This window comes from Ambystoma mexicanum, chromosome 9 (assembly GCF_040938575.1).
Source record: "Ambystoma mexicanum isolate Mex_15411 chromosome 9, UKY_AmexF1_1, whole genome shotgun sequence".
Taxonomy (NCBI): domain Eukaryota; kingdom Metazoa; phylum Chordata; class Amphibia; order Caudata; family Ambystomatidae; genus Ambystoma; species Ambystoma mexicanum.
Genome location: NC_090931.1, coordinates 141,595,303 through 141,608,883, shown reverse-complemented (window position 1 = coordinate 141,608,883; position 13,581 = coordinate 141,595,303). Strand labels below are relative to the sequence as shown.

At 44.0% G+C, this 13,581-nt stretch overlaps 1 long non-coding RNA gene across 1 annotated transcript in view; it reads right to left on the bottom strand.

The window, feature by feature from the left end:
• The window catches only part of LOC138487764 (uncharacterized), a 147,875-nt gene extending 134,462 nt beyond the window's left edge, over positions 1-13,413 (bottom strand). The window contains exon 1 of the long non-coding RNA XR_011274541.1: positions 7,315-13,413. This is a non-coding gene — a long non-coding RNA (uncharacterized lncRNA). The remainder of the gene's footprint in view (positions 1-7,314) is intronic.
• Between the last annotated feature and the right edge of the window lie 168 nt (positions 13,414-13,581).

Genomic DNA, 13,581 nt, shown 5'->3' with positions numbered 1-13,581 from the left:
TTCACACAATCATTATGGCATAGAGGGGACTGCTGCACGTAAGCGCCCACATATGCAATCCTCCGGATTGTTGCACGCAAGTGCCTGTTTATACAATCCTGGGGACTGCCGAACCTAAGTGCCAGCATATGCAATCCTCCGGATTGTTGCACGCAAGTGCTGTATATGCAATCCTGGGGACTGCCGAACCTAAGTGCCGGCATATGCAATCCTCCGGATTGTTGCAGGCAAGTGCTGTATATGCAATCCTGGGGACTGCCGAACCTAAGTGCCTATGCAATCCTCCGGATTGTTGCACGCAAGTGCTGTATATGCAATCCTGGGGACTGCCGAACCTAAGTGCCGGCATATGCAATCCTCCGGATTGTTGCACGCAAGTGCTGTATATGCAATCCTGGGGACTGCTGAACCTAAGTGCCCAGATATGGAATCCTCCGGATTGTTGCACGCAAGTGCTGTATATGCAATCCTAGGGACTGCCGAACCTAAGTGCCGGCATATGCAATCCTCCGGATTGTTGCACGCAAGTGCTGTATATGCAATCCTGGGGACTGCTGAACCTAAGTGCCGGCATATGCAATCCTCCGGATTATATATATGCAATCCCCACTGCACAATGCACCTCGACTTGCAAAACGAGGCCCACAAATCTTCATGTTATGGTATCTACTTTTTCATTAAACCTAATTCATCTGAATAGCGTCTTACCGTTCGACTTTCGATGGGGTGTTGACTTTCCAAGAAAATGTACATCTTTGTACATTAAAAGGCCCCCCTAGCTAAGTAATAATTTAGTTCTGAAAAGCTAAGCGTGTCTTACCTTTGACCCAAAATCCTGGACTCATAGCAAGGTTGACCTGTTGAGCTATAATAAGGCAATTCTAGGTTTCTGTCTAGGGCACTACACACAGAGGGCAACAGAGGGTGACATTTTGGTCATCCATATATTAAATCTGCCTTTACAGGTGTGGTGGACATAGAAATGACGCCACTTCTTGCACGCTATGAATCCTAAACCCTGCCCTGGTCTAACTGCTGAGCTTTAATCAAGTCTATGCAAAAACGACATGCATACTGGTCCTTAGCACTTAAGAGGAGGTATCAACCCCCCTGCGGGCTTCCTCTTTGTCATTAGTATGCTTTGTATTTCTTTACAAAGGCAGAGACAATGGATTGGGAAGTTGCGCATACTAATCACAACAAGGTGAGGAAAACAACGGTCTCAGCTAATTACTGAGCAGACTAAAATGTTGAATCCCAAAATGCCAAATTTCGAGGGGCACATTACCCCGTAATTATATGTGGGCAGGGGTGGGGGGTTAGGGTTATAAAACATGTAACAGAAGTATGAGGGGGTTGCATGCGGTCTCCCCCGCATACAATCGCAGGAAAATGTTCAGAGTTTTTTTGTTGATTTGCAATATTCACATAGATCCTTTGCAACAACTATTGCAGCTATTAAGCTTCTCTGTAATTGGAATTGCAATTGTTTATTTGTAAAGTGCTTATACACAAGTGAAGTGCTTCAAAGGGCTACACATCGGGATGGGAACAAGGCAATATCATTGTCATTCATAGGCCTTTAAGATTCTGAATGATCTAAGAGCAATAGCTAGCATACTAGGCCAGGGCATTTCTACTAGCATAAGTGTGTGACAAAGAGTGCGGGGAGACACGAGGGTGGTGGGGGAGGTAAAGGAACATATAAAACAAAAAAGGCTGGTTATCAATGCGCCTATGCATGCAGAAACCGCCAGCTCGGGAGGACAGATAGAGGAAGACAGGACAGTCAAACATGCTAAGCCTAGTACATTCAAGGTCATGCAAGTGAGCAGACAGAAGTGCGAGGGAGGGGGGAGCGGACAAGGGCGCCCAGTCTAGCAGATGCCAGATTTAAGTGCAGAGTGGGCACCACGCTCATGGAACGTATTGCGAGTGCAGTAGTGCAGGAAGAGTGCGGAGGCCCGGAGGCAAGTGCAGGACTCGTGGGGGAGCCTGGGACCTGTGAGGCTCTTGAGGTGCACCAGGCGACCAGTCAGCTGACTGAACAGGTTGGGGCTGAAAACGAAAGAGGGAAGCAGCAGAGAAGAGAAAGGAGGTTAGCAAGGGAGAGGGAGAGAGAAGGAGGAACAGAAGAGGAATGTCTTGAGGAGTTTCTGGAACTTAAGGAGGTCCATCTCAAGATGGAGAGCGGCAGGTAGAGTGTGCCAGAGGGAGGCACCTGCAGAGGATAAGGATTTACCCTCAAATCTCTGTTTGAAAAACTGGCTCAACCGCAGAGAGTTGGAGGAGGCCGAGCAGAGGGCTCTGAAAAGAGAGTATTTAGGAAGAGCATGTTGTAGATATTAGGGGCCCTGGCCCTAGAAAGCCTTGTGGACTATGCAGAGGGAAATGAACTTGATCCTTGAAGCCATGGGGAGCCAGTGGAGGGATTTCAGCATGGGAGAGATGCAGTCCCTGGGCTTGAGGTCAAGGATAAGACTTGCGTTTTTTTCTGGATAAGTTGAAGAGGTCGGATAGTAGAGGTTGGAAGATTGAGAAAGAGACTGTTGCAGTAGTCCAGTCTGGAGAGAACCAGGGCTCTGTAGACAGCCTCAGGTGGAAGGTAAGAAAAGTCAGAATACCTCTGAGGATGTGCAGCTGGTAGTGGGATGGTTTGGATATGTCCAAGATGTGAGAAGAGAAGGAGAGAGTAGAGTTGAAGATGACCCCCAGATGTTTTGCCTCACTAGTGGTCCAAGGATCGTCAGCCAGAGTGGAAGTGGGAAAACAGGAGCAGGGGTCCCTATGATGACGATCTCTGTCTTACTGGCATTAAGGCTGAAATCATTAACAGCACACCAGGACTGAATTGCGGACAGACAGTCTGGGATGAGCGAGGAGGAGGAAGAGACCAAGAGTAGCTCAAAAGAGAGCTGTGTGTCATCCGCAGAACACTGAACATTGGAGGTGAAGGCAGAGATCATGTGGGCCAAAGGGGCCATGTAGACATTGAAAAACCAGGGGAATAGATTAGATCCCTGGGGGACACCACAAGTGGAGAGAGTGATAGCGGAGAGAAAGGAAACAAGTTTTACCTGGGAAGGACAGTCAAAGAGAAATGATGCTAGCCACGCTAGGGCTTGATGAGTAATGCCCAGGGTCTCACAGAGACGGGAGATCAGGACGTTGTGGTGTCCATATCGGAAGACGAGGAGAGGTCAAGAAGAATGAGGACAGACAGAGATTTGGAGTCAACGGGTGTTCAGAAAAGAGGTTTCCGTGCCTCTGGATGCTCTAAAGCCAGAGTTATGGTCATGTTGACAACCAACAGATTCAGTGTAGAGGGTAAGATGAGGGATAGCCAACTTCTCCAGGAGTTTGCCCAGGAAAGGAGGGATGGACATTGGGGGATAGTTAGCTAGAATAGTGGGGTCGTCAGAGGGTTTCTTGAGCAGAAGGTGCACAAGAGAATGCTTGAGAGAAGTGCGGAAGACTCCAGTGGTGAAGGAGAGGCTTCAGAGGTCTGCCAAGGCTGGAGCTAGCGAGTCAATGCTGTGCTTGATGGTTTAGGAGGGGCAGTGGGGTCCACCTGCTTGGAAGAAGCTTTTCTAGACCTGACTTGTCTAGAGACCTCCTCAGGTGTGACAGGGGAGAGGGAGGAGAAAAGAAGGGGAGAGGTGGAGGCGTCCGGGGGGGCCAAGGAGATGATGATGCATGAGTGGATGCAGAGGAGAGAGAAGACAGGATGTCATGTGTTTTGGTGGTGAAGTGTGCAGCCAGGGCCGAGCAAAGGGCCCGGGTAGGTGCGATAGGAAGAGGCTGCAGTAGGATTGGCCAGTTCCTTACAGACTTTAAACAGTTGGCTGTGTTGTTGGATGCCACAGAGATGCAGGCTTGAATCATGAAGCTTTTCTTGGACCGGATGCAGATTCTACATTGCCATTGCAGAAGATGGTGGGCCAGCTTGTTATGCAGTGCGCCTGAAGATCCCCATTTCCGTTCCACTGCCCTGCACTTGTGTTCAGCCAGGTCAGAGTCATACCAAGATTTGCACTTTTTGGCATGCTTCAGTTGGATCCTCATGACAGGGGCAAGGATGTCGAGGGTATTGGAGATGGAAAGGTGAAAGTTAGAGAGGGCTGTATCAGGCTGAAAGTCAGCCGCAAGAGTAAGAGGAGGAGAGTAGGTGCAGGCAAATGTACTGACACTTTTTTCATGGGTCAGAGGCAGTGCAGGGAGTGCCAGTTCTAAAGGCGAGGAAAGCTACAAGTGAGAGGAGAGAATAGAACAGAGTGATCAGTCCATGAGAGTGGGGTGGTGAGAGGAACAGAGAGAGGAATGTCTGTGGAGATAAAAGCATCCAAGTTGTGGCCAGCAGTGTGTGTCAGACCAGAAGGTAGAATGAAAAGAGTGAGCGAGTTGCATAGGTTGGGGATAGCTCCTGAAGAGTCAGGAGAGTCAAGATGGATGTTGAGGAGAAGGAGGCAAGGAGAGAAGATGCCAGGTCAGCCCATTCCAAGAGGAAGATGGTGGACTGGCCAGTGGCTGATAGAAGGTGGCCAGAGTAAGAGAGGAGACAGGATAATAATGATAATAAGTTGATATTTATATAGTGCTTTGATCAAAAGCACTTTACATAGCACATATTTACATACATTCTATTATTATTATTATTATTATTATTATTATTATTATTATTATTATTATTATTATTATTATTATTATTATTACCTAATCGATATTGGTACTCATCATTCCATGATGATGATCAAATATTTCTACCTAAGAAGGCATCAAAACAATCAGCATCATTTCGGGTTTCGCAGTAATTCCAGGGAATGATCGCCAAAATCAATTACCAATACCACATTTACTGCTGGATTATGAGATGGGGTATCACAGGGTTATTCTCCATTCATGGAGTTCAAGGGACACCATGGAGGATTTGGCAGAATAGCCATGGGTGGGGGGGGCGGTAACACCACCCATGGTAGTCCCACCAGTGTTTGGTTTAGAAGAGGAGGGTTTACCTCCAGCACTTGGATTGAGGGAAATCTTCCACTTCAATGCAGACTGTCATAAAAATAGCAGTAATTTCATTACCACCAAAATGTGTTATTAATGGAATCACCACCAAAAATGTACTGCTCTGCCATAATCATAATGAGGCCCAATGAAGCTGGTTAAGGGGCTAAGGGGCCTGTTGACTATGGTGGTTCACGCAGTCTACAACTGTGTGGTTGTTCAATCATTTTAATGATCAAATGTGGAACACTAAGATGACTGCGCATGACCAGTAAAATGACTGCGCGTGACCTGTGAAAAGTCCATTCACTTGTCTGATCAAGGAAATGCTTTGTTGTCAGCTTGGTCTGTGTCCTCCAAGCAGTTGTAAAGCAGGTAGCAGGTAGCCCCTTGCTTCTAAGCCTTATGGAATTGACTAAGCCCACTGACCTGGAAATGTATCTGGATTTTCTAACCTTCCCATTTCAGCCAGGCACCTGGAGAAGATTGTGACCTCGCACCTTCAGTAATTTGCAGAAAAAGACAACATTCTGAACCCGCTGCAAGCTGCATTCTGGTCAATCAAAGTCACTGAGTCAAGACTGGGCTCTATAATTGAAGTCTTAAACTGGAATTTGATTCTGGTGGTGTTGATGCTCCAATCATGCTGGACCTCTCTGCAGCAATCATCAGGGTAGATGAGGTATTGTGTTCAAAATGCTAAGCAGATCACCTTTATGAAATGACACTGGACTGGATATGATCTCACCTGACAGATGGAGAGAGAGCTCACTGTTTTGGTGATTCTATTCCGATCCGTTTTCACACTAGCCCGCTGTGGAGGCCCTCTAGGCTCTGCCCTACCACTCTTCATTATGAATTTTATTTCCTGTCCCTTATTTAACTTAATTGCATTTTCAGTAACCACTTTCTTAACTATGTTGATGGCCCTCAACTCCTCTTCAGGCTCTGGCCTTCTTCTAGTGCCTCTAACACCAACTTTGCACCATGTCTCACTGCTCTTGAGTGGGCCAAAAGAACCTTAGGTTGAACACAGAGATTCTGATAGTAGGAGCAAGGTCTGCGTCCTGGCCAGTATCAATCTATCTAGCCAACCTGGGAACGTTCCCTCCTCCTGTGCCACTTCTGATCAATCCCTTTAGTTGATCCCACAATTTGCCCCTGTCAGAAGTCCCAAAATACCCTGCAACACTCATTGCATACCTTGTCCCATCAGGTCCCGGCAACCTGGGTTAATTTCTGCCCCAGCATAGTTTGGCAATAGTATCGATCATGGCCTGCCAGACAGCCTCCTTCAGTCTGTAAAATATGTATGTTCGGGTACTGCTAAATCGGTCACATCGAGGTTAGATTACTCCTGCCTTGAGGTCGCTGCAATGGCTGATGGTGCACCAGCATATTATTATTAAATGCCTCACTATCATTCATCATGCTTTCTATTAATCTACCCCAACATTCACTAATCAAAAATGCTCTTAGTAGCTTCCCCCGAATGTCCTTCATTCATCTCAAGGACTTCTTCTAACCCCACTTATGTGTAAACGGAACAGAATTGGAGCCAGGTCTTTTTCCACTCAAGTTGTAGCTTATTTCACACTCCTTAGTAGTCTGCCTGCCGGGGCTGATGTACAAGTCTGGCACTGCCAGGCACAGCAGCCACAGTAGGCAGAGCCGTCATGGAAGCACCGGCACTGTTAACAACGGTGCCAATGCTTCCGTGTCCCCACTCTGAGACTCTACGGGAATGGGGACTTACATTTTACTGGCACCTGACTTCCCGGGCCGGTGGGCTTGTAATCTCCCGGTGGCACCGGCAGGGTTACCGCCTGACTCGTAATGAGGCCCGTGTGTTGTTCAGCTGTTGTACCAGCTCCATTAAGCCTTATGGTGTACGCGCACTTTATGTACATAACACACATAATGTCCTTGCTCCTAATGCATGAGTTGGTTGAAAATACATCTACTTTTAAGTTATACAATTTTCCAATGATATTAAACTTAATCATGTAGCTGTCAGGACATACACATGTAGCTACATTTAGGCTCTCATCTGGACCCCTATTACATGTTGCTTAAACATACATAGTATTGCCTATTTCTTGTTTAAATCCACTGTGAGAATCAAAGGCAAGTATTGTTAAGAACACAATGTTGTGTCGGTGGAGCGACAAGATTGCCAGGACCACACTGCATTAATTGAAATGACGCAGGTGGCTCAATAGGGCCACATTTGACACCAGTCTTCTTTGCTCATTAAGAAAACTCACAACTTCAATATTTGTTTACAAAAATAATTTGTTGAAAAACCTTAAACATCTTGGTGTTGGCAGCACCAATGGATGTGGCTTACGAGCCCACAGAGGGCATCGACCTTCATCGTCCTCTGCAGCAGCTTCGAGACAATGCTTCAGTTCTCATGGCTCAGCTCCAGGTTAGGCAAATACCTGAAAATGGGAACAAGAGGCAGATACCATCCATATGGTTAATAAAGTTTATACTGTGGTCAAATGTAAAGATATTGATTTGGGGACTAGTCATTGTCTGGCAACTCAAGCAGCAGAAGCCTGAACTTAAGTTCATCTTGCTTTCAAAATGCTACCTCTAGAAAAGGATAATCTTTTTTTTTTTTAAACACAGTGACCTTTTGTGCTCGAGTGAAATCTACCTTTAGTCCATTCTACGCTTGTTTAACTTTTTTCTGACCATTAAATAGAGATCTGTATATATTATATTGCCGCGGTAGCGGCCATGTAGTTATGGTTAAGTTGGTGTTTCCATAGGAAGAGCACTTTTTGGGTGGCTTATAACTTCGCTCCCCCTGGACGAATCCTCACCAAACTTTGCAAAAAAAAGCATATGGCCCACGCTGAATGTTTTTGCACAGTTTGGTGAGGATTCGTCCAGGAGGGGAAAAGTTATAGGGGGGGTCCCATAACTTTTTTTTCCCATAGACTGAATGGGATGGGAAAAAACTTTCGCACGGCGACAGCCCGAACCGCTGGACGGATTTACACCAAATTTGTGGCAGTAGCGGCAGTAGCAGCGGCCTGGTCCCGAAAGCATGCTTTGGTGTAAATCCGTCCAGTAGTTTTTTTAAAAATGACCAAAATGTAAGGCAAAAAAATTAGTGATATCTGTGTTCGCTTCGCGGACGGACTTCCCTGTTCGCACCGCGGACAGCACCCCGATTGGCCCATGGCCTTGCGTCATGTCCGCGGACATGTGACGTGTTCGCTGATTGGACGGCGAGGGGCGTGGAGCTCGTCAGATTTTCTGTGGCGCCCTCCATCTTGTATTCGCCGTTGACCGCGTACAGCGCGGTGAAACGTGGATAAAAAATTGTATTTAGTGCCCTGTGTTGGTGTGTAAGAGTGTTTGGGGAGGCGAGGGGCGTGGAGTGCGTCAGATTTTCTGTGGCACCCGCCATCTTGTATTCGCCGTCGACCGCGTACAGCGTGGTGAAACGTGGATAAAAAATTATATTTAGTGCCCTGTGTTGGTGTGTAAGAGTGTTTGGGGAGGGTGGGGGAGTATGAGATATGTTCAATGTTTTGTTTTTTTATGTGCTAGACATTTTTGTTGCGTTCGATTTGTCCACGGAGAACACGGCTGTTCTGACATTTTGTAAATAAACTAAATGGTGGGGTGTTTAGAGGACGGAGTATGTGTCATTTTTGTTCGCAAGGAAGGTAAAAATGAGCTATGAACACTCATGGTGTACTTAATTGTTCGTAAATACACAAACTGGGGGTGTCCTCAGGACGCTGTCCGTATTGTAATCTGTCTAGGTGAATGTGTTCTAAGAACACTCGAAGTGTCCCGAAATGGTTGCAATTACACAAAATGGGGGTGTTCTGAGAACGTTGTTTGTATTGTTCGTTGTCAGGGTGAAAGTGTTTTAAGACCACTCCTTTTGTCCGCTAATAGTACAATTTCCTATGGGCGTCAACCGACTTTTTGTCCACTAAAGAAACGATAAATCCGGCTGGTGTGTGCCGACATTATGTGATAATCCTATGACTGGCCCTATTGACCTGGCTGACTTGCTTTTGCAACACTAAATCATATCTCCCGCCCCTAAGCCTTATATTATCAAAGCATTCATATTCCCGCCTCTCTCCGTGACGTTACAGGGTGCGTCATCAAACGCGCCCAGTCCTCTCCAGTCCTAAGTGACTTTACACAGAACCCGGAAGACAACACATATTATGTCACAACACAGCGCGCCACAATTCGGAATATGAAACAGTGATTTAAAAGCAAACAGCAAGATTGTAAATTTTGTAAAGTACATTTATTTGACATCAAATGTTTAGAGAATATTCAGCAATTTGCATTTGTCTTTGTTGTCGATCCGCAAAAGTTCACGTTGAGGCACGCAATGTTCCTTTGCGGTACAGAGGGTGTTAGATCAGCTTACAGCTCAGTGCGCCACAATTCGGAATATGAAACTGTGGTTTAAAAGTAACAGCAGGATTGTACATTTGGTAAAGTACATTTATTTCACATGAAATGTTTAGTGAATTTTCAGCGATTTGCTATTGTCTCTATTGTCGATCAGCAAAAGTTTATTTGGAGCCACGCGTTGTTCCTTTGCGGTAGGTAGGATGTTGGTTTATGATAAAAGCAGTAAATGGTCGCTCTGATAATCGGAAGGTTGCTCCAACAACGAGCCATTAGACCACCCTATTGGTTGGTATGTTGTTTGTAGCCGCTAGTACTGCGTAAGGGCATATTGGTCCTTGGCGATTGTCCCATAAAATGGTGAGGGTCATGAAGTTGCATATTTGGACCTGCACCTGGCAGTTGAAGACCCCACCCGCTGGAGTCTGTAAATCGTGACATAGGCAAAATGGGGCCACATACCTGTTTTAAAAAACATAAATTAGTCTCACCAGCCGATCTTCATTAAAAATCATCATTTTATTTATTAGGGCGTGAAACTATTTGCTATCGAAGATAGTGCAACGGAGTATGTTAGTAATAAAATAATAATATTTTCCCATTCATATAGCGCTAAGAACTGTGAGGTATCTAAGCGGTGCTTATTATTAACCACGGTGTGTGGTGCTCATTTATTGACCACGGAAGGATGAAAGGCTGAATTTGGCCTTGCCAGGATTCGAACTTGCGTTAGCAAGCTGTGCACGGATGTCAAAGCGAGCGTTGTACTCGCTGTGCCACTTGACAGGCTACAGTGAAGTGGCACAGCGAGTAGAGCGTTTGACCGCCTATAGACCGGTTAAATTATTTATATTAACCCACCCTGTGTCGCCTGCCTTTTTCAGAGCCCTCTAAACGACAGGGGATCATTTCGGCGGTGATAGTGCACGGTAGAAAACATTATGCCACTTTCAACAAACAAGTTCAACTTGAGCGGTCTTTAATGCTACGCTATTGTAATTATATTTGGTATAAAATAATCTAAAGGGTTACTTATAGTACAATTGCAATTTCCATTGTCTACGAGTGGTGTAGTCCCAAAGTACGACTCTGCGTGTGCCAACGATCTTTCGCATAGTGATATAATATATAAAAGTGGTTTTGTTTCAGAAATGTCATACTTATCTTCTCTTACGTTTTAGCAACACTACTTCAAGAGAAGTCTTTCATCACAATCTTTGTCTGTCAAGGTCAAAACACAATACAACCTTATAGTTCGCTTCGTGAGCCTCTCCGGGGCCCGAGAACAAAATGGAAGCAGCTGACCTTCACTGTGAATGAGCTTAAATTCTTACTTTGCAACATTCTGTGTAAAGCCATCTGTAGAAGTTGATTTTTGCACGCCATGTTTGTATATTGATTGCGTGATATTAAAAAAAGTTTGTTTAAAGGACGTTATGGTTCTAAGTACAGCCGAAAGACCCCTGAAAATAGCAAGTTACGGTAAGCTATGAAAAATAACTCGTGCCACCACCGTGCACTGCTAAGACTAACACCCAGGACATCAAAGATGACATTGCAAATGGTATTGATGAAATCACTGATGACATCACATGTGTATGTACTTTTCATGTAATTTGTGTACTAGGGATTTTTATTATAATGTTCCGAAAAAAGTGTCAAGGATATTGCAATAAATATCATACCGTTATTAATGCTTTGAACGATGCATTGATATAAATAGCATTGTATTATGGGGTTCTATCTAGTATACTGAGCTACTAATGGAGAAAGATAGCATTGTGTGCAGAGTACAAGATGAAAGTATAATATTTGTAATGTTAATATGTTGAATAATGAAATGATAATTGTCCTGAAATGTTCGAAAATTCACAAAATGGGGGTGTTCTGAGGACGTTATTCGTATTGTGTGATTGCTTATCTGTAGGCAATGAGGGAATGGCACAGAGAGTAAAGTGGACGCCGTCCGCAGACACCGCGGCTGTTCGTGGACAGGGCGTGCTACATCCAGGTTTTTCCAGGAAATCCAACATGGAAAGAAGACTGTACGGATCAGCCAATCAGATGTCGAGGTTGTGGATTTGTGTTGAAAGAGACTGTGTGTGGTGAAGATGGCAGAAGTGGAGAAAGTCAGGGTGTTGGTGCTCGGAGATATGTTTGTACATGGTTTACAGCAGTACGCTGAATGCAGGCACGTTGCAAAGAACTTTGATGTCAAAGCAGTGGAGGTGGTGTGGAGCACTGTGCCTGATTGCAATGTATAGGGAATTGTACGAGTTTGTGAGGATATGGCCACGATGAACAGTCCGCATGTGGTAGTTTTGCACTATGGTGCTTTCCATTTGGGCAACGTCAGTGCCCCTACTTTGTTGGCTGATTTGGAACGCTTGGTTCAAGCCGTAATGAAGATCCTTCCAAATGCGAAAGTAATTTTTTCTGGATTACTACCTAGGGCAATATGGGACAATAGTTCAGTTTTTTGTCCTCAGCAAAACATTGCTAGGTGTGTCATCAACCGAGGCATGTGTGCCTTCCTGCTTAGAGCTGGTATGTTCTTCTGTAACAATGAGAATATTGATGCCAGTAATTCTGTTAATTTTAAAGAAGATGGTATTTCTTTATCTTTTACGGGAAATGCCTTTCTATTTTGGAATGTAAGGGTTGCTTTGGAGAAGGTTATGTGAAGATTTTAGGAGTAAAGTAAGAAAAAGAAACAAGAAAAATAATACAAAATAACAGGTGTCTGTCAAGCATCTGGAAAAAAAATTAAAAAAAATTAAAAAAAACGCCTCTTTTCAGAGCCAACTTCAAAGGGGAAATGGGGCACACTATTTAAATTAACATTCACCACGCTCAGATTTTCGATATGTCCGCGGACATGGTGGTAGTCCGCGGACATGAAAATCACTACGAGGGGGTTAGTATGTTCTATGTTACATGTATCTGAAGTCAGGGATATTATGGTTAAGTTGTGCTACTAAAACCCTATGAAATTCAGTGAAAAAACATTGTTAAAGGGACGTTATGGTTCAAAGTAAAACCGAAAAACCCCTGAAATTCGGCAGTTATGGTAAGATAAGCAACCATAACTCACGCCGCCACCGTGCACTGCTAACACTAACACCCAGGACATCAAAGATGACATCACAAATGTCATTGATGACATCACTGATGACATCACATGTCTGACTCCCCCTTTTTTCCTTTCCTGACATATCTAGGCCACATGATTTTCTTCAGTAACAGTCAGGAACTAAAAATTGTAAATTACTATATTCGTAGACTTATCCTTCAAGTATGTTCTTAGAATAATTCCCTTATGGTCCAGTCATATCATATGAAACATATACATAGGAGAAGTCACAACCTTTAAAGACAGCAATCCTTTTTGTGCATTAAAATTATCAGTAGATTTATCAGCACTTTCTGATACTTTTGATGTTTTTTTTATTACTGTACTTTCCCTGTATATGCTCATATTTTTATATGTTGTACTCACACTATTTTCCTTAGGGTCCAGACACATCATGGGATATATATAGATAGGGTAAGTAACAGCTTTGAAACAGAGCAATCATTTCTCTGCATAAAGGTAATCAGTTAGGTTATGAACACTTTCTGCTACTATTGCTGTTTCTTTTTCCTACTTCAATTCCCTTGTTTATATTCATATTTGTATGTGGTGTTGTCTCTTTGTGATTTGTGTATAATAATGCAATTATGTAGTAAGTGGGTTTTATTACCTACTTATCACAAGTTTCACTGTACGCAAAACTCTAATATGAAAACAGTTATCATTTCAATATTCAACATGGCAAGCTTATGAATATTGCACCTCCATCATGTATGCTGCACACAATGCCTATGTTTCTACATGTGTACCTTAGTATACTGGATTGAAGTTAATAATAGAATGCTATTTATATCAATGCATAGCTTAATGCACTGATTAGCACTTGATATTTATTCCAATAATCTTTGACACTTTTTTTATTAACATTACACTAAGAATCCCTTGTACAGACTGTTCATGAAAGGTAAATGCACATGTGATGTCATCAGTGATGTCATCAATGACATTTGTGATGTCATCTTTGATGTCCTGGGTGTTAGCGTTAGCAGTGCTCGGTGGCGGCGTGAGTTATGGTTGAATATCTTACCATAACTGCC